The 24,439-nt window shown below is 39.1% G+C and overlaps 1 long non-coding RNA gene across 4 annotated transcripts in view; it reads left to right on the top strand.

Moving 5' to 3' along the window:
* LOC146942117 (uncharacterized) overlaps nucleotides 1-24,439 on the top strand; it is a 29,186-nt gene continuing 4,747 nt past the window's right edge. For 2 of the 4 annotated variants that reach the window (XR_015032593.1, XR_015032592.1), the window contains exons 1-4: nucleotides 1-339; nucleotides 458-549; nucleotides 685-778; nucleotides 21,141-21,504. This is a non-coding gene — a long non-coding RNA (uncharacterized LOC146942117). The remainder of the gene's footprint in view (nucleotides 340-457; nucleotides 550-684; nucleotides 779-21,140; nucleotides 21,505-24,439) is intronic. The other 2 variants (XR_015032594.1, XR_015032595.1) reach the window with 2 other exon arrangements.

The raw sequence follows: 24,439 nt of genomic DNA, 5'->3' as shown, positions 1-24,439 counted from the left end.
CATCCATCGGCGGCGGCCACCAAACCTCTCCCTCAATCCACCGACGTTCTCCCCCTTATGCTCCATACACCTCCTCACACAACTCAACCACTCTCTTCTTCCCACTTTTCACCTCCCGTCGCAAAAACAACCTCATGCTCTCTGCGCGCCGCCTCCACTTCTGGCAACACTACCGTCTCCTCCCTCCACTCTCTTTTCACCATTGTTGTTTCTAGAAATGATAGGGTTTTAAGTTGTTGAAAAGATAGGGCTGAAACGGCGGCGACAAAGGTCATGACGGCGATACTGGTGGTCGGAGCAGAAGGGGGAAAACGCTGGTATATGAAGGGAGAGGGAGAGGTAAAATTTGTAGTTATTATTCAATTAATTGTGTAATTGTTATACTCAATAGTAAGTCCTGACAAAATAAAACTAAAATTGATTGATTTACTTTCATTCTTTGGTTTGGTTTGCGAAGAAAAACATTAAGTGATTGAAGTGCAGTACAAGGTCCTATAAAAGGTTTGCTGCAAAGGTGGACTTGATGACATCTACATGGATTGATTATTGGTAAATTAATCTTTCTTTAGTTTTTTTTTTCATTTTGTTTTTTCATCAAAGACTATAGATAAATTGTTGTAGGTTTTTTTAGGGAATTGGGATTTTTGAGCTTTTTAATTTTATTGTATTGTTCTCTGAATACAGATTATCACCCAACTGTGGAGAATCCCATTGAACAGACCATTCCTTAAACCTGAACAGACCAATTTCCATTGAAATGGTCATGGTAAATGAGAAGGTACATGGGTTTTATGGTCCAAAATATGTTTAATTTGAGATTCAATTTGTCATATTTGTTGAGAAGGTACTTAACTGCTATGATCCAGAATAAGTTTAATCTGTGTTTTAATTTGTCGTATTTGTTTGAGGTGCTAAGTTAGATTTTTTTATGGTATTGTTATTCGTTTGTTTGTGCATGTCTGTATTCCGAGAGGACAAATCCATGCCACTATGAGAAAACAACTGATTTATTTGTTTGAGCATAAAATGGTTGAGGGCTCAACTTACAAAATGTCCTTCTCCTTTGTTGCTCCAAGTACTGGCTCATATAGAACAACTCTTCATCCATATGTTTATTCTCCTTTTTGATCTCATTCAAATCGACTGTGTTAGGTAAAAACCAATATCAATACCTGTACAATTCTCATCTTTCTCTAGATTTCATCGTAGGTTGAATCTGTTAAGATTTTTGAATATTAGGTGCTACGATTGTTAAATTACTTTCCACAATTTTACCGTTCTATTCTGCAACAGTACCTTGCGTGCCCTACAATTTCTTTTTTCTATTTCCATTATTGACTAATCACTTTCATTATGATTTGATTAAGGTATTAATCGCTTTTTGATTCTTCTATGACATGATTTAGGAATACAGAATAATGTAATAATTTAAGTAAATCTTGATTTTTCTTTTAATTAGCTAGCTGAGAGAAGTGGTTTTTGATTCAAAGTGTGTTTGGTTATGTGCTCAGAAAATTTGATTTTGAGTGAATTGATTCATGATTAAAATTTGAGTTGAAAATAATCTCATATAAATGTTGATTTCATGGTTAAAATTTGATTCATGGTTAATATCAGATAATTCACTATGAAATTGATCTTAATTCAATTGTTAATTTTTGTTTGGTGTTTGTTATACCCTAATTTCCCTAATTTTGGACCTAAAAATACTAACTCAATTCATCCTTTCTTGCATTATAAGTCATTTGATATGTCTCTGATCAATTGCATCTTTCTCTGCATTTTATTTCAATGTTATTTGCAAAATTCACATGCAAGGGTATTTTAGTCATTTCCAATGTCAAAGTTTCTTTCAGTCTTTTAAATTTTGTCTGAGTCTTTTCATCTGGTTAGAATAAGTCTCTGTTTCATTCTATGTCAAAATCCATTTCAAAAACTGCATTTGAAGTCATTTTGGGTCAAGTTTTGCCCCTAGGGGCATTTTAGTCTTTTCATGTGTTAAAGCCCTGTTTAAATCCTAAAAATTGTCTCTGAGTCTTTTAATTTTGCTTGTATGAGTCTTTGCTTCAATTTCTTGTTAAAAATTCATTTTAAAATTTGTATCTGAGTCATTTTCAGTCATTTTAGCCCCAGGGGCATTTTGGTCATTTCACACGAAATTTCGGCAGAGAGGTACTTTAAAGTACCTCATTTAGGCCATTGGTTCGTTTTAGTCCGTTTTGTCAATTTTAATCGTTTCACTTTACGTTATTTTCCAATTCCCAATTTTAATTCACTTTATTTTATTTTTAAGTCCTAAATTTCTAAATTTGCATTTTAGTCCATTTTTGGTCCAAGTCATTAGTCCAGTACATGTGTCAGTCCCTCATTAGTCCAAGAGTTAGTTACGCCACGTGTCAGGTCCCAATTGGTCCAAAGGTTCAGTCAACAGGCCTATAAATACAGTCAATGCAGTCATTTTTCTCTCACCAATCATTTTTTCTGCACAATCAGCAACAAACAGATTATACCTTTTCTCTCTCTGCATTTTCAGATCAAAGCATCAAAATCCTCATGAACTTGATGAATCTCATCAAGAACATGTGAACACAAACCCTAACAGAATTTTCCAGAACCACCACAAAGTCTCAAAAACCACCGTAACTAACTATTACAGCCACTACTAACCACCGCAAAATCATCAAACCACCGCATAATCATCATCACCGAATCATCAACACGTGATCATCATCACAAAGACCGAACCAAAATTCCAATATCCAGTCCACAAAAACACCGAAATCGAATCAAGATTCTAGTGTCAAATTCACCAGAACACACATTCGAATCAACTCAGCACGAAATCAAGCAAGAATTCACAACCGCATTCAACAGTAACAGAAAGAAAGGGAACGAAGAAAGGATAGGATTATTGCAAGCTAAAAAGCCAAGTCCAAGTGCGTGAATCAACAACATCAACAACAGAGGTAATTGTTCGTTATCCTTTCGTCTTCTCCTTCCCTTTAATGTTCAGATGCAAAAAGGTCCGAATCTAAACTCTTAGATCTACTCCGATCCAAAGGTTTTCTTTAAAAACTAAGCTCAAATTCGAACTAAGAAGAAGAAAATACGTTTAAATCCGTTTTCATTCGTTGGATCGGAGCAAGATCGAGCTCCGACGCGGTGGTGCCACCACCGGCCACCGCGTCGGAAGAAGGTTGAAGATGATCGGAATCTTCGTGTTCAGGTCGGAGAAGAAGGTCTAGTGCAGAGCTTCTCTCTCTAAACTCAGTTTAGAGAGAGAAAGTGGTGTGTGTTATGTTTTTTCCCTTTGTTTTTCGCTTATATATGCCTGGCCAATCACACGCGCGCGCGTGTATCCTCATACTGTGCTCCCCTGCGTGCTGTGACGTTAGATCTAGGGTTTTGGCTCCCTGGATCAATCCAACGCACCTGATGCGTTTGGATGATCCAGGATCCATTTCCCTTGGGCCTGGACATCTTTTCTTCACAGATTCTTCGTTTTTTGCTTATTTCTTGCTATGTGCACCACTGGATCTTGTGTTTTACGCCCCTTGCTCATTCAAAATTGCTTTAAAAATTCCAAATGAATTTCCATGAGTTCTTGATAACTTTCTTGATGTTTTTATAACATTTTTGCATAATAAAATTTGATAAAAAACATGTGTAGCATTTTTTACTATTCTTGTTGAAATTAGTGATTTTCTTGCACTTTTTAGTCCAAAAAACCTTTAAAAAATTCCTAAAAAATTCACATAGGCTTCTTGATATTTTTGTAGCATTTTGTGATGATTTTCACATGTTAAATTTGGTTAAAAAGTAAGGTGTTATTTTTCTTGCTATTTTTTGTCATATTTTGTGCTAAAAAATAAGTGAAACTTTGCTTGATTTCAATCCAAATTGCTTGATGAATTTTGGTGACCTATGCCACTTGATTCCATAGAAGTTTAGCCACTGTTTGTGCTTGATTTTACTGCATGTATGGGAATATTGATGGATTACTTAGTTTACAAGTTACTTGTGTAAATAAATAATGCAAATATGCTTGAAGTTTGTTTTAAAATGCCAAGTAAATCATGTTGCCTTAATTCCCATTCCAAGACCTAATTCTAGAACTTTAAAAACGTATTGGAATGTGAGAATTATAGGTCATATGGTTCTTGCATTCTATGAATAAATTTTAGACATATTTGCACTCATTTTGCCTTTATTTTCTATCCTTTACATTCTAGTGTTTCTCTTGCTTTATTTTCTTTGATATTGTCTTGTGCTACTAACTCCTTTCATTTCATGTTTCATCATTTCATAAGCATCTCCATAGCATCCCATATTCATCTCTATTTCTTTCATGCAATTTAATTTGTACCAAAGTTAGAATGTAAACACTTAGGAGTTTTTTTTGTAATATTTTCCCTTCATGCACTTTTAATTTTCTTGGCAAAGAGGCCATAGAATGTATCTAGGGTATGATGTAAAGGACAATGGACTCTAATGATGTACACCGACACAAGCACCGACACATGCACACACATCACTATATAGCTAGAATATGCATGTTTAGATGTATGCTTAGGATTGTATGTTTAGATGAATGCCTAGGATTCATACTTAGAAAAAACCAATTTTCCAAACAAATGTGAACAAACTACACTCAAATCTTTTCCAAATAAACCTTGGGATCCAACATCCCATTGTATTTTCTTTTCACATTTTCTTTATCAAATTTCAATGAACTCTAATCATGTTTAGACCACATTTCGTAAATGACTAATTCAACCTCACAATTTTCCAATCTCATGCCCTTGAGGCCTCTTTCTATTCTTCAAACTCCATTTTCAAACTTAAAATCAACCAACAAAAACAAAAACATTTTTGGAAGAGAACTACGGTGGATTTGATCCCTTAATCGGGTACGTAGGCAAGGAACAAAATTCCTTCAATTCAAATAAAATAAAAATTCAAACACATTCTTCTCCCTCCAATTCTTCACTTAGGACATTTTTAGGTGTAAATAACATTTCAAAATAGCATTTAAAAATAAAGCGCGCGCGTAGAAATTAAAGACGGTTCCTATAGGTTACTATAGTCGTTATGGGTGCCTAACACCTTTCCGTAGCGAAAACAACTCCCGGACCTCGATTCTCAAGGGTTTTGCTTACTTTTTCCCTTCCCAAGAAAAAATAAGATATCACCGATTTAAAAGGTTCAAACGTAATCAATGTTTGACACCCGAAAACCAAGATAAAACAGCTGGCGACTTCACTGGGGAGATTCGAGAGTTACGCCTAGTCTTTATTTCCACGCTTGCGCTCTTTTTACTTGTTTCTTTTACTTGCTTTCCTATGTGAATAAATGTTTAATTTCTTGCAAACGTGTGGCGTGAGAATATCAAAAGTCCTGCACCCGGGCTGAGTGAACTTAGGATTTAGGAGGGATATAATCGACAATTCATTCCGGGGGTTGCCTCGTGTTTTGGATTATGCGATCAATCCCACATAGCTGAGGCATTTTGGGGGTGATGTTGTCGGCGCGTGTTGTCGCGTTTAGGCACTTTGCTTCTAATTGTTCTATGACGCTATGAACCGTAGATAACCAAACCCATCCATGGCCATTTTCTAGGACGTAGTGCGGAGGCTAAACCGAGTGTTGTCTCGAGTTTTAGTCGTCACGCGATACTACACTCAAGTTAGACCTTCCACGTATAATCATGGAGCGAGTGTTGTCTCGTGACACCATGAGATACGTCGGAGAGGTTGCAACTTGGGAACCTTTTTAGAACCCGGTTACTATTATCCTAAAGCCCTAGATTCACCGGACGCCGTGTCCACCCATGACTCCTCGACTTTGAACTTTAAACCCACCATGTTTTCTCCGAACTTGAACATAACCATGCATTCATGCATACATGCATACATGCATAAACTTTTGTCATGCATTGTTATCGAAGGGCTTAGACAATTTGAATTTGTAAACATTGTAGGGATGAAGATGACTAAGTCCTACAAGTTCAAGGAAGTGGATTTGGTTAGTTTGAGAGATTTGGCACTCAAGATTGAGGATCCGACTGGTTTCCGACGTCGTTACGGGGCCTTACTTCCTATTCTCCATACTAATGTGGATGAGAAGCTTGTGCACACTCTAGTGCAATTCTATGATCGGAGGTATCGGTGCTTTACTTTTCCAGACTTTCAGCTGATGCCTACTCTAGAGGCTTATTCTTCTTTGATGGGTTTATCTATTGCTAAGGGGATACCTTTCTCAGGACCTGAAAATTCTCCTACTCCATTGGTTATTGCTAAGGATCTCCATCTCAAGACTACTGATGTCTCTAAGAATCTTGTCACTAAGGCACGCATCCGAGGGTTCACTTCAGAGTATCTTCTTGGGAAAGCCAACCTCAATACCACTTGTCAGGACACTCTTGAGGCTATTCTTGCACTCCTCATCTATGGGCTTATTCTCTTTCCAAATCTTGATGGCTTCGTGGACATGAATGCTATTATGATCTTCCACTCCAAGAATCCGGTTCCTACTTTGCTAGCTGACACATACCATGCTATTCACGATCGTTCCGACAAAGGTCGTGGATACATTCTTTGTTGTGTGCCTCTCCTCTATAGGTGGTTTATTTCGCACCTTCCGAAGTCTTTCCACGACAATCCGAGGAATTGGTCTATTTCACAGAGGATTATGGCTCTCACTCCTAATGAAGTGGTTTGGCTTACTCCCGCTTCTAGGGTTAAGGAAATCATCTTTGGTGGTGGGAAATTTCTTAATGTACCTCTTCTTGGTACCCGGGGTGGAATCAACTATAACCCGGAGCTTGCTTTACGACAATTTGGTTTCCCGATGAAAGATAAACCCATCAATCTTGCTACAGCTCCTTACTTCTTTCACTACTCCAGTGCTCCTACGGGAATTAGAGAAGATTTCATGGAAGCTTGGACTAAGCTTCGGAAGAAAGAGGTGAAGCATATGGGTGTGAGGTCCGGTATTGCTCATGAGGCCTATACACAGTGGGTGGTAAACCAAGCTGAGGAGATTGGTATGCCTTACCCCTCTATGAGATATGTGTCTGCAACTGTTCCTACCATGCCTTTGCCTCTACTCCCACCTACCCAGGAGATGTATCAGGAGCATCTAGCTATGGAGAGTCGGGAGAAGCATCAGTGGAGAACTAGATACTATGAGGCTGAGAACTTGATCATGACTTTGGATGGAAAGAGTGAGCAGCAGACTCATGAGGTCTTGACACTGAAGAAAGAGCTAGCTAAGGCTAAGAGAGAGATTGAGGAGAAAGATAGATTGCTCATGAGAGACTCCAAGAGGGCTAGGGGTGCCCGTGACTTCTACGCACGATACTGCAGCTATGAGTCCGACTCTGAGGACGACGCTTCCACTTCCTATGCTTGAGGATTTCCATTTCCTGTTGTTATTTCCATTTGTTTATGTTGAAATTGCCTTGTAAAACTATATGTTGGTGTTTGTTTCCCGCTTATGTTAATTGTTGTTTAGTAATGTTTACGAGTTTATAATTTGTCTAAAACCCTTCGATAACGTAAAAGGAGTCTTTTTTTGCATATGCATTAACACATTTCATGCATCATATGCATTCATTGGCTACAAAAAAACTTCTCTCGTGCTCATTGCCTCCTGGTTTTGTCCGCCGCAGTCTGAAAAGTGGCTCGTGTTCGCAAAGTCTACCAACCAGATAGAATTCATCAAACAAGATTTCACAAGAGAAGGATGATGGCTAATTTTGAAGAAGAAAATGCTCAGCTCCGTGCCGAATTGGCTGCTATGAAAGAAGACTTGGCTAAGGCTCATGACGCTATGTCCGCTATGATGGCTTCACAAGAACAGCCAGCCACTTCTATTCCAGTCACTGCTGAAGTGATTCCCTCTATCCCACTATCTACTGTGGCTACCGATGCTCGTTTTGTTATGCCCAACGGCCGCCCTTATGGCCTCTCAGCTTACTATTCTCCTAATACTGCTGCTGGTGTCTCTGGTTTTGCTGGTCAAGGACAGATTCCTGTGTCTACTGCTATGCCTCAGGTGACTACTGTTGTTACCGACCCTATTGTGCACACTGTGCAACAAGTGATTGATGTTGACACTCCGCGCGGACAAGATCCCGCAATGGAATCTATGAAAAGACAGTTAAGGGAGTTGGCTGGAGAACTCCGTGAGGTCAAGGCTAGCCGGGGAAACAATGGTGCTCCTGCTAAAGCTCGTGATCTATGCTTGGTATCCCGATTTGAGGTTCCTAAGAAATTCAAAGAGCCAGAATTTGACAAGTACAATGGGACTTCTTGCCCACATAACCATGTTATCCGGTATGTCCGAAAGATGGCTAACTACGCCGATAATGATGCACTGATGATCCACTGCTTTCAGAGTAGCTTGACAGATGATGCAGCAGATTGGTACACTAGTCTGAGCAAAGATAACATCCATACCTTTGAGGAACTCGCTGCTGCTTTTGAAGGTCAATATGAGTTCAATACCCGTCTGAGGCCAAACAGGGACTCTCTCAAAGCCCTATCTCAGAAATCAGATGAAACATTCCGTGAATATGCTCAAAGGTGGAGAGGGGCAGCTGCCCGTGTTTCTCCTCGACTTGATGAAGAAGAGTTAACACAGACATTCCTGAAGACTCTGAAGAAGGAATATAAGGAGAGAATGATAGTCTCGGCTCCGAACAACTTCTCTGATATGGTTACAATGGGAACTCGCCTAGAGGAGGCTGTCCGAGATGGTATTATTGTCCTTGAGAAGGGTGAATCTTCAAACAGTGTACCGAAGAAGTACGGTAACGGTCATCACAAGAGGAAAGAATCTGATGTAGGAATGGTGTCTGGTAACCCATCTGCAGCTGCTACACAATTACCTCTGCCCTATCACTACATGCAGTACTCTCAACATCCTTTCTTCCCACCATTCTACCAGCAATATCCCCTACCGCCGGGTCAACCACCAATGCCCGTCAATGCTATCCCTCAGCAAACACAACAACAGCCTCCTGCTCAACAGCAACGGCAGCAACAACAGGGTCCCCGACCCAAGCCTTCTTTTCCAACAATACCAATGCGGTATGGTGAGCTGCTCCCAACTCTATTAGCTAAGGGACACTGTGTCACCAGGCCAGGCAAGCCTCCGCCTAATCCGTTACCTCCCAGGTTCCGTCAGGACCTAACATGTGAATTTCATCAGGGTGCTCAAGGCCATGATGTTGAAGGTTGCTTTGCTCTGAAATATATTGTGAAAGACCTGATAGAAAAGGGACGGTTGACTTTTGAGAACAGTGTTCCTCATGTCCTTGACAACCCGCTTCCAAACCATGCTGCTGTCAATATGATTGAGGCCTTTGAAAGGGTTCCCGTTCCTCAAGAAGATCCCATGTTGGATGTCCGCAATGTCGTTACTCCCTTGGTGCCATTACATGTCAAACTTTGCCAGGCTTCTCTGTTCAAACATGATCATGATTCTTGTTCAGAATGTCTGCAGAATCCTATGGGCTGTTGTGTGGTGCAAAATGATATCCAGAGACTGATGGATGACAAGTACTTGATTGCCAGATGTATGTGTGATTGTGCCAGTGTTCCATGACTCTCCTGTTGAAAGTGTATCTCAGGCAAAGAATGTTGAGCCTTTGGTGATCAGGCTACCTGGTCCGGTATCTTATGCCTCTACCAAAGCAATTCCCTACAAATACAATGCAACCATGGTTGAAAACGGGGTGGAGGTGCCTCTGGTATCCCCAGCTACAGTTGACAATGTTGCCGGTGAAATTACAACTCTGAGAAGTGGAAAAGTCCGTCCACCCTTGTTTCAAAAGAAGGTGGTGACACCTATTGTCACGGTAACTCCACCAGTTGCTCCTCTTGTTGACAAGAATCCCGGCCCAGCAGGCCAATCTATTGAAGAGTCCAATCTGGACGAAATCCTGAGGCTTATCAAGAAAAGTGACTATAAGATTGTTGACCAGCTGCTACAAACCCCATCAAAGATATCCATCTTGTCTCTACTTATGAGCTCGGAAGCTCACCGGAAGGTGTTAATGAAGATACTGGAGCAAGCTTATGTTGACCACGAAGTCTCTGTGGATCAATTCGATGGGATAGTAAGTAATATTACTGCCTGCAACAGCTTGGGGTTTGGTGATGATGAGCTCCCCGAAGCAGGGAAACGCCACAACTTGGCTTTACATATCTCGGTGCACTGCAAGTCTGACATGATATCCAATGTGTTGGTGGACACTGGATCATCCTTGAATGTAATGCCTGAATCCACACTAAGGCAATTGAGTCATCATGGAATTTCTCTGAGGGGTAGCAGCTATCTGGTTAAAGCTTTTGATGGATCCCGCAAGGATGTCCTCGGGGAAGTGGACTTGCCAATTACTATCGGTCCTGAGACATTTCAAATAACTTTCCAAGTCATGGATATCAATGCCTCTTACAGCTGTCTCCTTGGAAGACCATGGATCCACGACGCTGGAGCAGTCACGTCCACTTTGCATCAGAAGCTCAAGTTCATGAGGAACGGTAAGATTGTCACTGTGCATGGTGAGGAAGCATATCTAGTTAGCCAAGTATCATCTTTCTCTTGTGTTGAAGCAGGGTCCGCTGAAGGGACGTCGTTTCAAGGCTTGACTGTCGAGGGTGCAGAACCCCGAAGGGCTGGTGCTAGCATGGCCTCACTGAAAGATGCCCAGAGGGCTGTCCAAGCAGGGCAAGCTGCTGGCTGGGGCAAGGTGATTCAGATCTTGGAAAACAAGCGTAAAGAAGGCCTTGGATTCTCCCCGACATCTGCTGTTTCAAAGGGAACCTTTTACAGTGCTGGGTTCATCAATGCTATTACTGAAGATGCTGCTGAAGGTGGTTACGTGCCTGCATTTGTTATACCAGGAGGCACTGTGAGAAATTGGGAAGCCATTGATGTTCCTTTAGTCATGCATGCTTCCATGTAATGTGTTTTGTTGCTCGTGTTTTTTGTTTTCAAAATAACAATCCTTTCGCTCTGCCCAAGGCGAAAGTGATATCATTGTAAGGGCGTGTTTGTTTCGGCATTGCCGTTATTAATAAAAGTTGTCGTCTTTCTCACGACTCTTTGTTTTTTTACTTTTTAGTGCCTTTTTCTTGGAAATAATGGTAATGCCAGAAAAAACCAAAACATTTGTTATTTTCTTATTAATTTCAAAAATCTGCATAAAAAACATTTTTCTAAAATCATCCCAATCATATTATGCAGATTGAACCATAATAAACCCGTTGAACACAGTGACCCTATGGTTCCTCCAAATTTTGAATTCCCTGTATATGAAGCTGAAGATGAGGAAGATAATGAAGAGATACCGTATGAGATCACTCGACTGCTTAAACAAGAAAGAAGAGCCATTCAGCCTCACCAAGAAGAGATTGAGCTCATCAACCTGGGTACTGAAGAGAACAAGCGAGAGATCAAGATCGGTGCTGCACTTGAGCCAGAAGTGAAAAAGAAGATCATTCAGCTTCTCCATGATTATCCAGATGTCTTTGCATGGTCCTATGAAGATATGCCGGGTCTAGATCCCAAGATTGTGGAACATCGGATACCGACAAGGCCTGAATGTCCTCCCGTCAAACAGAAATTGAGAAGGTCTCGTCCAGACATGGCTCTCAAGATCAAGGCTGAGGTGCAAAAGCAAATTGACGCAGGTTTCCTCATGACAGCTGAATATCCTGAGTGGATTGCCAACATCGTACCAGTACCAAAGAAAGATGGGAAAGTTCGAATGTGTGTTGATTACAGAGATCTGAATAAAGCTAGTCCAAAAGATAACTTCCCATTGCCTCATATTGATGTGCTTGTTGACAGTACTGCCCAATCCAAAGTGTTCTCTTTCATGGATGGTTTCTCTGGCTATAATCAGATACGAATGTCTCCTGAAGATAGAGAAAAGACGTCCTTCATCACTCCGTGGGGAACGTTCTGTTATAAAGTGATGCCGTTTGGCTTGATAAATGCTGGTGCTACCTATCAAAGAGGTATGACAACTCTGTTTCATGATATGATCCACAAAGAGATTGAAGTATATGTTGATGATATGATTGTGAAGTCAAGTGATGAAGAGCAGCATGTTGTGTATTTGAAAAAGATGTTTGAAAGGTTGAGAAAGTACAAGCTGCGGTTGAATCCTAACAAGTGCACATTTGGTGTAAGATCTGGAAAGTTGCTAGGCTTCATTGTCAGTCAAAGAGGCATTGAAGTTGATCCTGACAAAGTCCGAGCCATCAGAGAGATGCCAGCTCCTCGAACTGAAAAACAAGTCAGAGGTTTCCTCGGACGTCTGAATTATATTTCAAGATTCATATCTCACATGACTACCACCTGTGGACCAATTTTCAAATTGCTCAAAAAGAACCAGCCTGTTGTATGGAATGACGAATGTCAGGAAGCTTTTGATAGCATTAAAGAATACCTGTTGGAACCACCTATCCTTGTCCCGCCAGTGGAAGGAAGACCTTTGATTATGTATCTGTCAGTGTTAGATGATTCAGTGGGTTGTGTTCTCGGTCAACAAGATGAGACTGGTAAGAAAGAGCATGCTATCTACTATCTGAGCAAGAAGTTCACCGACTGTGAGACTCGGTATACGATGCTTGAAAAGACTTGTTGTGCCTTAGCCTGGGCTGCCAAACGCCTGCGTCATTATATGGTGAATCATACAACTTGGTTGATATCCCGAATGGATCCAATCAAGTACATCTTTGAAAAGCCTGCTGTTACTGGAAAGATCGCACGTTGGCAAATGCTGTTGTCTGAATATGATATTGTGTACAAAGCTCAGAAAGCAATCAATGGAAGCATCCTTGCTGAGCATCTTGCTTGTCAACCTCTTGATGATTACCAGCCAATTAAGTTTGATTTCCCTGATGAAGAGATTATGTATCTGAAAGCAAAAGACTGTGAAGAACCACTGATCAATGAAGGGCCGGATCCCAATAGCAAATGGGGATTGGTGTTTGATGGTGCTGTTAATGCTTACGGTAAAGGAATTGGAGCCATCATTGTAACTCCGCAAGGGCATCACATTCCTTTCACCGCTCGAATAACTTTTGAATGCACAAACAACATAGCTGAATATGAAGCATGCATCTTGGGCATTGAGGAAGCCCTTGACCTAAGGATTAAGCACCTTGACATCTATGGAGATTCTGCACTTGTTATTAATCAGATAAAGGGTGAATGGGAGACTCATCATGAGAAGCTGATCCCTTACCGCGACTATGCAAGACGTCTGTTGACATACTTTACAAAGGTTGAGCTGCACCATATCCCTCGGGATGAAAATCAGATGGCTGATGCTCTTGCTACTTTGTCTTCCATGTTTCGTGTCAATCACTGGAATGATGTGCCTGTGATCAAAGTGCAACGTCTTGATAGACCCGCTCATGTGTTTACTATTGAAAATATGCCAGATCAAGCTGTGAATGATAAAAAGCCTTGGTATTACAACATCAAACAATTCTTGCAGAATCGTGAATATCCACCTGGTGCTTCCAACAGGGATAAAAAGACATTGAGACGATGGGCTAGCAAGTTCCTTCTGGACGGAGAAATCCTATACAAGAGGAACTATGACATGGTCTTGTTGAGATGTGTTGACAAACAAGAAGCTGAGAAGTTGATGCATGACGTACATGACGGTACCTTTGGGACCCATGCTTCGGGCCACGCTATGTCGAGGAAACTGTTAAGAGCCGACTATTACTGGATAACTATGGAGCGTGACTGCCACAAACATGCTAAAAGATGCCACAAATGTCAAATTTATGCTGATAAGATTCATGTGCCTCCACATGCTCTCAATGTTATCTCTTCCCCATGGCCTTTCTCTATGTGGGGCATTGACATGATCGGAAGAATTGAACCGAAGGCTTCCAATGGACATCGTTTCATCCTAGTGGCAATTGACTATTTCACCAAGTGGGTCGAAGCTGCCTCCTATGCCAATGTGACCAAGCAAGTGGTTGTCAAGTTTATCAAGAATAACATCATCTGTTGATATGGTGTTCCCAACAAGATCATCACTGACAATGGTTCCAATTTGAACAATAGCATGATGCAAGCTTTATGTGAGGAATTCAAAATTGAACATCACAACTCTTCTCCTTATAGACCTCAGATGAATGGTGCAGTCGAGGCCGCTAACAAGAACATCAAGAAGATTGTTCAGAAGATGGTCACTACTTACAAAGACTGGCATGAAATGCTACCGTTTGCCTTGCATGGTTACCGTACTACAGTGCGCAGTTCAACCGGGGCAACTCCTTTCTCTCTTGTGTATGGCATGGAAGCAGTTCTCCCTCTGGAAGTGGAGATTCCATCTCTTCGAGTAATCATGGAAGCAAAGTTAACTGAGTCTGAATGGTGTCAAAGTCGGTACGATCAATTGAATCTGATTGAAGAGAAACGTATGGATGCTATGGCTCATGGACAGTTGTATCAAGTGCGAATGAAGAATGCTTTTGACAAGAAAGTCCGACCTCGAGAATTCAAGGAAGGCGAACTTGTATTGAAAAGAAGGATAAGTCAGCAACCCGACCCAAGGGGCAAGTGGACACCTAACTATGAAGGTCCTTATGTCGTCAAGAAGGCTTTCTCTGGTGGTGCTTTGATTCTTACACACATGGATGGTGTCGAACTCCCAAATCCTGTCAATGCCGATATAGTCAAGAAATACTTTGTCTAGAAAGAAAAGAACAGCGTGGTAGGTCGAAAACCCAAAAGGGCGGCCTAGGCAAAAATGCGCTTCCCGGTGGATCGAAAACCCGAATGGGCGATCCAGGCAAAAGTTAGGGACAAAAAAAATGAATATGAAAGAGCTCGCTGAGATTGTACGCAACTCAGGCAAGAATGAGCGCCTCGATGAGCCGAAAACCCGAAAGGGCGGTTCATGCAAAAATGAGGTTGACAATAAAAGACAAGTAACTATATCTGGCAAATCACCATCACCCCTTGGGGCATCTGCAACTGTCAATGATCTTCTTCATCAGAGGCTTCTGTACTTGTGGATTCAAAATTTCTATGAAATGTAGCGGTCACCGTGTTCAATGTATCACCAACCAATAAAATTACCATTTTCCAAGCTTTGTAAATTCGTGAAGTCATGCCTTTGGCTGACTCTCACTTTTCTACATCAATTTGAGCCTTTCTACTGTTTGAAACTCTATTTTTCTTTCTACTTTCAATGCTTTATACAAAATATTTCTTTTCTATTTGATAATGTCAATGTCTGAAACAAACATTTTTTGAAAATTAAAAAACCTTTTCCTGTCTATTTTGAAAAGCAAACCTGAGCAACAGGGTACATTTCAATGAAACATGCCTGAATGAATGAGTGTCAATGTCTATTTCAATACATGTTACAAGCAGGTTACCCCCAGGATGATCTGTGGTCAATGGCAAGAATGAAAAAACAGAATGAAAAAGTTGAAAAATGAAAATGAAAAGCTCGCTAAGTTGAAAACCCGAAAGGGCGGCTTAGGCAAAAATGAGCACCCCGCTGATTGACAACCTATGAAGGCAATTCAGGCAAAAATAGGGCAATGAAAAGAAGTTATCCCCCGGTGAATCGAAAACCCGAAAGGGCGGTTCAGGCAAAAATGGGGTTTGAAAATGAGGAATGAAAGAATGAAATATTGAAAAGCATTGACCACAGATGCGAACATCCAATGTTTACCCAGCACTGACACGCCTAGCAACGGCGACCTGTATCCAAGAACCTTCCAAGGGTCCCTCCTCTACAAGTTTTATTGCCCTCAGCCATGGTTTTGATACGTCTTTCAACGACGGTCTCTCCAAAGAGGTTTTCCCCTGTGAATATGTTGCAGCACGAGCCACTACGTGCCCAATCTTCCAATGTCTTGTCTGCCTTTGTGAAATTTCTCTGCCAAATTGCCAACCAATCATGCATTTCAAGCATTCATACATGCATAATCATGCATTTTATGTGCTCATACATCCAATAATCTTGCTATACCATGCATACATGTTGCATATCCAACTGTCAACTGTCAAATTCAATTTCAATTTCAATTCCAATTCCAATGTCAAATTCAATTCAATTTCAACTGTCAAATTCGATGCAATCTCAACTTTCCAATCTCAATTTCAAACCATGTCAAATGTCAAATTCAAAGCAATCTTAATTTCAATTCAATGTCAAATTCGAAGCAATTTCCAATCTCCAATTTCAATTCCAATTTCAATGTCAATCTCCAATGACAACCTCCAACGTCAATATCCAATGTCAATTTCAATGTCAATTTCAATATCCAATGTCAATGTCAATGTCAATGCCAATGTCAATTTCAATTTCCAAGTCAATGTCAATATCCAATGCCAATTTCAATGTCAATGTCAATATCCAATCTCAATGTCAATGTCAATGTCAATGTCAATGTCAATGTCAATATCCAATGTCAATGTCAATGTCAATGTCAATGTCAATTTCCAATTTCAATGTCAATTGCAACTCTCCAATCCAATGTCTATGTCTCTGTTCAATCTCAACCTCCAATCCCTCTGCCAATGTCAACTTTCAATTCAATCCAAATCAATGTCAATTTATTCTTGGGCCAACAAAAATGGTCATGTCTATTGCCAAATCAAGTCAATAACAATTTACCCTCAATCGGTATTTTGTTAAACCAGACTTTCAATTTGTATCTTGTTACTGGTCAAGTGCCAGGTTCGATCCAAAAAAAGAACCACTTGTACCTGCTTATATACTTATACTTCCGGACAAACGACAAGTTCGATCTGAAGAACAGTTTGTACCCAGCTCATGCTTTGTTATCAGTCAGACGGCAAGTTCAATCTGAAGAACAGTTTGTACCCAGCTTATGCTTTGTTATCGGTCAAACGACAAGTTCGTTCTAAGAGAACAGTCTGCACCTTCCCACATGATGTGGTGATAATCCAACAAGCAAGTTCGATCCAAAGAAACAGCTTGTATCAACCCTTTTGTCTATGTCCCCAGCCAAACAGCCAGTTCAATCCAAAAGAACAGTTTGTGTCTGCCTATCTGTTTGTATCTTCAATCAAGTGTCAAGTTCGATCCAAAGAACAACTCGTATCTGCCTATGTGTCTATGTTTCCGGTCAAGTGACAAGTTCAATCCTAAGAACAGCTTGCACCTATCTTTTGTTTTGTATTCCTTGGTCAAGTGGCTAGTTCGACCCAGAGAACAGCTTGTACCTTATTTCCTATCCCTGGTTTGTCTACCCTGTCAGTGTCCACCTGAATCCCCAGTGACATCACAGGTTCCATAGACTCCAGTTGTTTGTTTTGCATTCATAATCAAAGTATTGCATGACATTCACATTCTTAAAAATCTGAAAGCGTATTTTTATGTCCAAAAGCAGTGCAAATGCAAATATTTAAGTATCTTCGTCCTGTCAACTCTAAGACTTCGTCTCTTGACTTTCCGGACAAAGAAACTTAAATAGGGGCAGCTGTTATACCCTAATTTTGGACCTAAAAATACTAACTCAATTCATCCTTTCTTGCATTATAAGTCATTTGATATGTCTCTGATCAATTGCATCTTTCTCTGCATTTTATTTCAATGTTATTTGCAAAATTCACATGCAAGGGTATTTTAGTCATTTCCAATGTCAAAGTTTCTTTCAGTCTTTTAAATTTTGTCTGAGTCTTTTCATCTGGTTAGAATAAGTCTCTGTTTCATTCTATGTCAAAATCCATTTCAAAAACTGCATTTGAAGTCATTTTGGGTCAAGTTTTGCCCCTAGGGGCATTTTAGTCTTTTCATGTGTTAAAGCCCTGTTTAAATCCTAAAAATTGTCTCTGAGTCTTTTAATTTTGCTTGTATGAGTCTTTGCTTCAATTTCTTGTTAAAAATCCATTTTAAAATTTGTATCTGAGTCATTTTCAGTCATTTTAGCCCCAGGGGCATTTTGGTCATTTCACACGAAATTTCGGCAGAGAGGTACTTTAAAGTACCTCATTTAGGCCATTGGTTCGTTTTAGTCCGTTTTGTCAATTTTAATCGTTTCACTTTACGTTATTTTCCAATTCCCAATTTTAATTCACTTCATTTTATTTTTAAGTCCTAAATTTCTAAATTTGCATTTTAGTCCATTTTTGGTCCAAGTCATTAGTCCAGTACATGTGTCAGTCCCTCATTAGTCCAAGAGTTAGTTACGCCATGTGTCAGGTCCCAATTGGTCCAAAGGTTGAGTCAACAGGCCTATAAATACAGTCAATGCAGTCATTTTTCTCTCACCAATCATTTTTTCTGCACAATCAGCAACAAACAGATTATACCTTTTCTCTCTCTGCATTTTCAGATCAAAGCATCAAAATCCTCATGAACTTGATGAATCTCATCAAGAACATGTGAACACAAACCCTAACAGAATTTTCCAGAACCACCACAAAGTCTCAAAAACCACCGTAACTAACTATTACAGCCACTACTAACCACCGCAAAATCATCAAACCACCGCATAATCATCATCACCGAATCATCAACACGTGATCATCATCACAAAGACCGAACCAAAATTCCAATATCCAGTCCACAAAAACACCGAAATCGAATCAAGATTCTAGTGTCAAATTCACCAGAACACACATTCGAATCAACTCAGCACGAAATCAAGCAAGAATTCACAACCGCATTCAACAGTAACAGAAAGAAAGGGAACGAAAAAAGGATAGGATTATTGCAAGCTAAAAAGCCAAGTCCAAGTGCGTGAATCAACAACATCAACAACAGAGGTAATTGTTCGTTATCCTTTCGTCTTCTCCTTCCCTTTAATGTTCAGATGCAAAAAGGTCCGAATCTAAACTCTTAGATCTACTCCGATCCAAAGGTTTTCTTTAAAAACTAAGCTCAAATTCGAACTAAGAAGAAGAAAATACGTTTAAATCCGTTTTCATTCGTTGGATCGGAGCAAGATCGAGCTCCGACGCGGTGGTGCCACCACCGGCCACCGCGTCGGAAGAAGGTTGAAGATGATCGAAATCTTCGTGTTCAGGTCGGAGAAGAAGGTCTAGTGCAGAGCTTCTCTCTCTAAACTCAGTTTAGAGAGAGAAAGTGGTGTGTGTTATGTTTTTTCCCTTTGTTTTTCGCTTATATATGCCTGGCCAATCACACGCGCGCGCGTGTATCCTCATACTGTGCTCCCCTGCGTGCTGTGACGTTAGATCTAGGGTTTTGGCTCCCTGGATCAATCCAACGCACCTGATGCGTTTGGATGATCCAGGATCCATTTCCCTTGGGCCTGGACATCTTTTCTTCACAGATTCTTCGTTTTTTGCTTATTTCTTGCTATGTGCACCACTGGATCTTGTGTTTTACGCCCCTTGCTCATTCAAAATTGCTTTAAAAATTCCAAATGAATTTCCATGAGTTCTTGATAACTTTCTTGATGTTTTTATAACATTTTTGCATAATAAAATTTGATAAAAAACATGTGTAGCATTTTTTACTATTCTTGTTGAAATTAGTGATTTTCTTGCACTTTTTAGTCCAAAAAACCTTTAAAAAATTCCTAAAAAATTCACATAGGCTTCTTGATATTTTTGTAGCATTTTGTGATGATTTTCACATGTTAAATTTGGTTAAAAAGTAAGGTGTTATTTTTCTTGCTATTTTTTGTCATATTTTGTGCTAAAAAATAAGTGAAACTTTGCTTGATTTCAATCCAAATTGCTTGATGAATTTTGGTGACCTATGCCACTTGATTCCATAGAAGTTTAGCCACTGTTTGTGCTTGATTTTACTGCATGTATGGGAATATTGATGGATTACTTAGTTTACAAGTTACTTGTGTAAATAAATAATGCAAATATGCTTGAAGTTTGTTTTAAAATGCCAAGTAAATCATGTTGCCTTAATTCCCATTCCAAGACCTAATTCTAGAACTTTAAAAACGTATTGGAATGTGAGAATTATAGGTCATATGGTTCTTGCATTCTATGAATAAATTTTAGACATATTTGCACTCATTTTGCCTTTATTTTCTATCCTTTACATTCTAGTGTTTCTCTTGCTTTATTTTCTTTGATATTGTCTTGTGCTACTAACTCCTTTCATTTCATGTTTCATCATTTCATAAGCATCTCCATAGCATCCCATATTCATCTCTATTTCTTTCATGCAATTTAATTTGTACCAAAGTTAGAATGTAAACACTTAGGAGTTTTTTTTGTAATATTTTCCCTTCATGCACTTTTAATTTTCTTGGCAAAGAGGCCATAGAATGTATCTAGGGTATGATGTAAAGGACAATGGACTCTAATGATGTACACCGACACAAGCACCGACACATGCACACACATCACTATATAGCTAGAATATGCATGTTTAGATGTATGCTTAGGATTGTATGTTTAGATGAATGCCTAGGATTCATACTTAGAAAAAACCAATTTTCCAAACAAATGTGAACAAACTACACTCAAATCTTTTCCAAATAAACCTTGGGATCCAACATCCCATTGTATTTTCTTTTCACATTTTCTTTATCAAATTTCAATGAACTCTAATCATGTTTAGACCACATTTCGTAAATGACTAATTCAACCTCACAATTTTCCAATCTCATGCCCTTGAGGCCTCTTTCTATTCTTCAAACTCCATTTTCAAACTTAAAATCAACCAACAAAAACAAAAACATTTTTGGAAGAGAACTACGGTGGATTTGATCCCTTAATCGGGTACGTAGGCAAGGAACAAAATTCCTTCAATTCAACTAAAATAATAATTCAAACACATTCTTCTCCCTCCAATTCTTCACTTAGGACATTTTTAGGTGTAAATAACATTTCAAAATAGCATTTAAAAATAAAGCGCGCGCGTAGAAATTAAAGACGGTTCCTATAGGTTACTATAGTCGTTATGGGTGCCTAACACCTTCCCGTAGCGAAAACAACTCCCGGACCTCGATTCTCAAGGGTTTTGCTTACTTTTTCCCTTCCCAAGAAAAAATAAGATATCACCGGTTTAAAAGGTTCAAACGTAATCAATGTTTGACACCCGAAAACCAAGATAAAACAGTGTTTACATTGGAAAATTATCTCATATAAATGTTGATTTCGTAGTTTGATTGTTTGTTTAGGTGTTGTTTGACTGAAGTGAAAGAGAGTATCTGCGGGGGGATGAGATTGCGTCGTATGCAATATTTTAACCCAACCTGCCATTCTTTTCACCCCATTTGCCTCCACTTCAAATATTTGTTTTTAGAGTTAGGATTTGAGTGTTAGTCTTTCTCTTCATGTTTCTATTCAAATTTCAATTGCTGCTTTAGCAAAGGCACAATACAATCCATCTGAAATTTATCTCTGCATTTTTTTTACAGGAACATGAACAAGAACATGAGAGAGAGAGAGAGAGAGAGAAAGAGAGAGAGATCGCAGATAGGTACCGGAAGCTACACGTCTATGGTGATTGAGATCAATTTTTTCAAGTTTACGATTTGCAGGGTATGTAATTTTAGGGTAGGCATGTTTCTATTGCGCAGGAGGTTTGTTTCTATTGAATATTTAGGGAGGCATGTTTATCTTATTTCTCTTAAGAAATGTCTGATTATCCTGAATGCTTTTAGAATGTTTTGTTCAATTTGAAAATTATGTGAAATGCACTGGTATCTACATGAGTTTAGTTCTTGAGATTCTATTGTTACAATTTATATCCTTGATGTACAGCTATATTATTATTGGTTCAGAACTTCTATTCTATATACACATTTGACATGTTCCAAAATTAAGTTAAAAGAAAAGGGATCGACTGAATCCTTTGTTTATGTAACTTATCTCGATCAAGTGACGTTTCATGGCAAGAAAGTGTTGGTACTAATATTTGATTGTGTTGTTTTTGGATTTCCAAACTGTTGTATTTGGATTTCCAAATTCTATTATCTACCGAAGTTGTAACTAGGTTGAGTCACGACCAGGTCGCTCTCTTTAAGACGATTCGTGGCACTACCCAAAATTGTGCAAGGTAGACTATCAACCACGCCGCCTCCAGGATAAAACAAGCCCAGCTACAACTGTTCGATTAACTACTGCACTGTAGAAAATCGTTCGAGAATTACACTGTCAAATATGGTACTAAGACCACTCTTTAATACTGAAACCACTTTAATATGGTATTATTACCATTCTATTATGGTGCTAAGACCACTCAAATATGGTGTTTCCACCATTCTAACCTTTAAGTTCTCCAAACTATCAATATGGTACTATGACCACTCAAATATGGTGTTACCACCATTTCTCCTCAAATAAAAATATTGAATAATTTTTATATACCGTTAAGATCATTCTTGATTCCGACGGGACATTGTTTATTCCAAATAGGGACTATGATCTTAAAAGTACTCTTTATTCCGAAGGGACATATATTATCGAAGGGACTATGAACTTAAGACCACTCTTAATTCCGAAGGGACATTAAACCGGAAAAGGGACTATGGTCTTAAGAACATTCTTAAAATATGGTTCAATCGATTGATCGAAGCCACTCGATACGGTACGTAACCGCTCTATTTGAAACCGAAAGGGACAGAAAGGAGTAGAAGTAGAAGAAACTTGTTAACACAAGTCGGAGGGAGAAGAGAAGAAAAGAATTCCCGACAACTCAATGAAATTCTTTTCGGTGTATTGAATGCACTGTGTGAGCTCTCTATTTATAGAGAAAATTCACAACTGATAAGTGAGAAACTTTGGGAACAAGTAATATGAGAAACTTTGGGAACAAGTAACATATTACTTTGCGATTAAGTAATTCACATATTAGATCTAGTACAAAAATATCTTAATTGAGTACTAAAATATATTAAATTTAGTACAAAAATATATCATATTATGTACCAAAATATTTTAGCAAAACTTGAGGACTAAGAAAGCACTTTCTAATAATGATTAAATTAATTATTTAATTTATCATTTTCAAATAATAAAATATATTTCAATATATATTTTTTTCTCTAGTGCTTATGTACCCCCATTAATTAGAGGTACACCCCCACTATATAAACACTACTAATGTGTGTGTTCCATCCGATGTGGGACTTCCACTTTTTTCAATTCACACAACACTAGTTCTACCCAACATGGGAATTTGTGTTTAGTCTTTTTACTCAATTTCTACACATGTTCCAACAATCCCCCACTTGAATTTAAAAAATGGTTTCAGAAATAACGTCAAAAACGTCTCCATAAGATTTGCTAGTAAACAAAGGTGTCGCCTACAACTTGAACCTTTGCATAGCGAGTAAAATTCTGATTAACAAGAGTTGCTTACAGCATTGAACTCTATCTCAGACATAGAACCCACACACAAACCTTTTCATAAGGTGTATTCTAAAAGCTCGTGCGTTTATGGCCTTGCACGTGTATCCCGGTTTAACGAACACTCTAGGTATTCTGCCCCGAATTCCATAGGAACCGGCCCTTAGTTCCACATTCGTATAGGTGAGTCTATCAAGAGTACTCCTGTAGCTATGTACTCCACTCCAAATAGAGTATATATCTCATTAAGAGTTTCTATTATCTCAGGAATCATGTTTTCTTACCTTTAACATAGCATGTTCTATCACTTGTGACTTGTTATTACCCATTGAACCTATTTCTTGGGATCTCCAGTCATGTAGGTCGGGTTACCATCACTTGTGACCTTTGGGCATTAGTCCCATCCTATTGGATGTGTTTAGGACTTTCTTTCTAGTAATTCCTTTCGTCAAAGGATTAACTAATTCTTTATCAGTACGTACATGATCTACTTTAACCATTCCTTTTGAGAGTAGCTAGCTCTCTATTTCTCTATGTGTTCGTGCCTTAATAATCGCCTCTTACCATTGTGGTAACGATTCTCAATTTTGTAATAGCTGCAGACTATCACAATAAATTAACACTTCTGGAACCGGTTTTATCCACTAAGGGATTTCAACTAGCAAGTATCTTATCAACTTGCTTCTTCACTAGTTTTCTCTAGTGTTCTCATCTCAGATTCATTCCATAGTGGACTGAGTCAATATCATTTGTTTCAACAAATAACTCCTCTAGTGATGCTCAATGTGCAAACACTAGTCGCTAAATATTCATCTGAAAGATGTTCTATTTTATATCTTGTACCATTTAAGTACAATAGGTTACTCCTAGTGAAGTAATCCTAGAGTCATAGTCTTCTTAAGGCACCTCATGACTCTTTCTATAGCATGACAATGCTTCTCATCCGTCTACTAGTAAACTTGCACAAGAGTTTTACGACATCGACAATGTCGAGTCTAATACATTCAGTGACATACCTAAGTACTGTCAATGATGCTCACATATTCTGTTTTTCTAACTCCATCTCAAGTGTTCTTACACTTGGATCATAATATATGATTGCAAGTTTACGGCGAAATAATAATAT

This window comes from Medicago sativa, chromosome 3 (genome assembly GCF_051527215.1).
Source record: "Medicago sativa cultivar Bolivia chromosome 3, Bolivia_mono, whole genome shotgun sequence".
NCBI lineage: Eukaryota > Viridiplantae > Streptophyta > Magnoliopsida > Fabales > Fabaceae > Medicago > Medicago sativa.
This window is presented reverse-complemented; position numbering and strand designations above follow the sequence as displayed.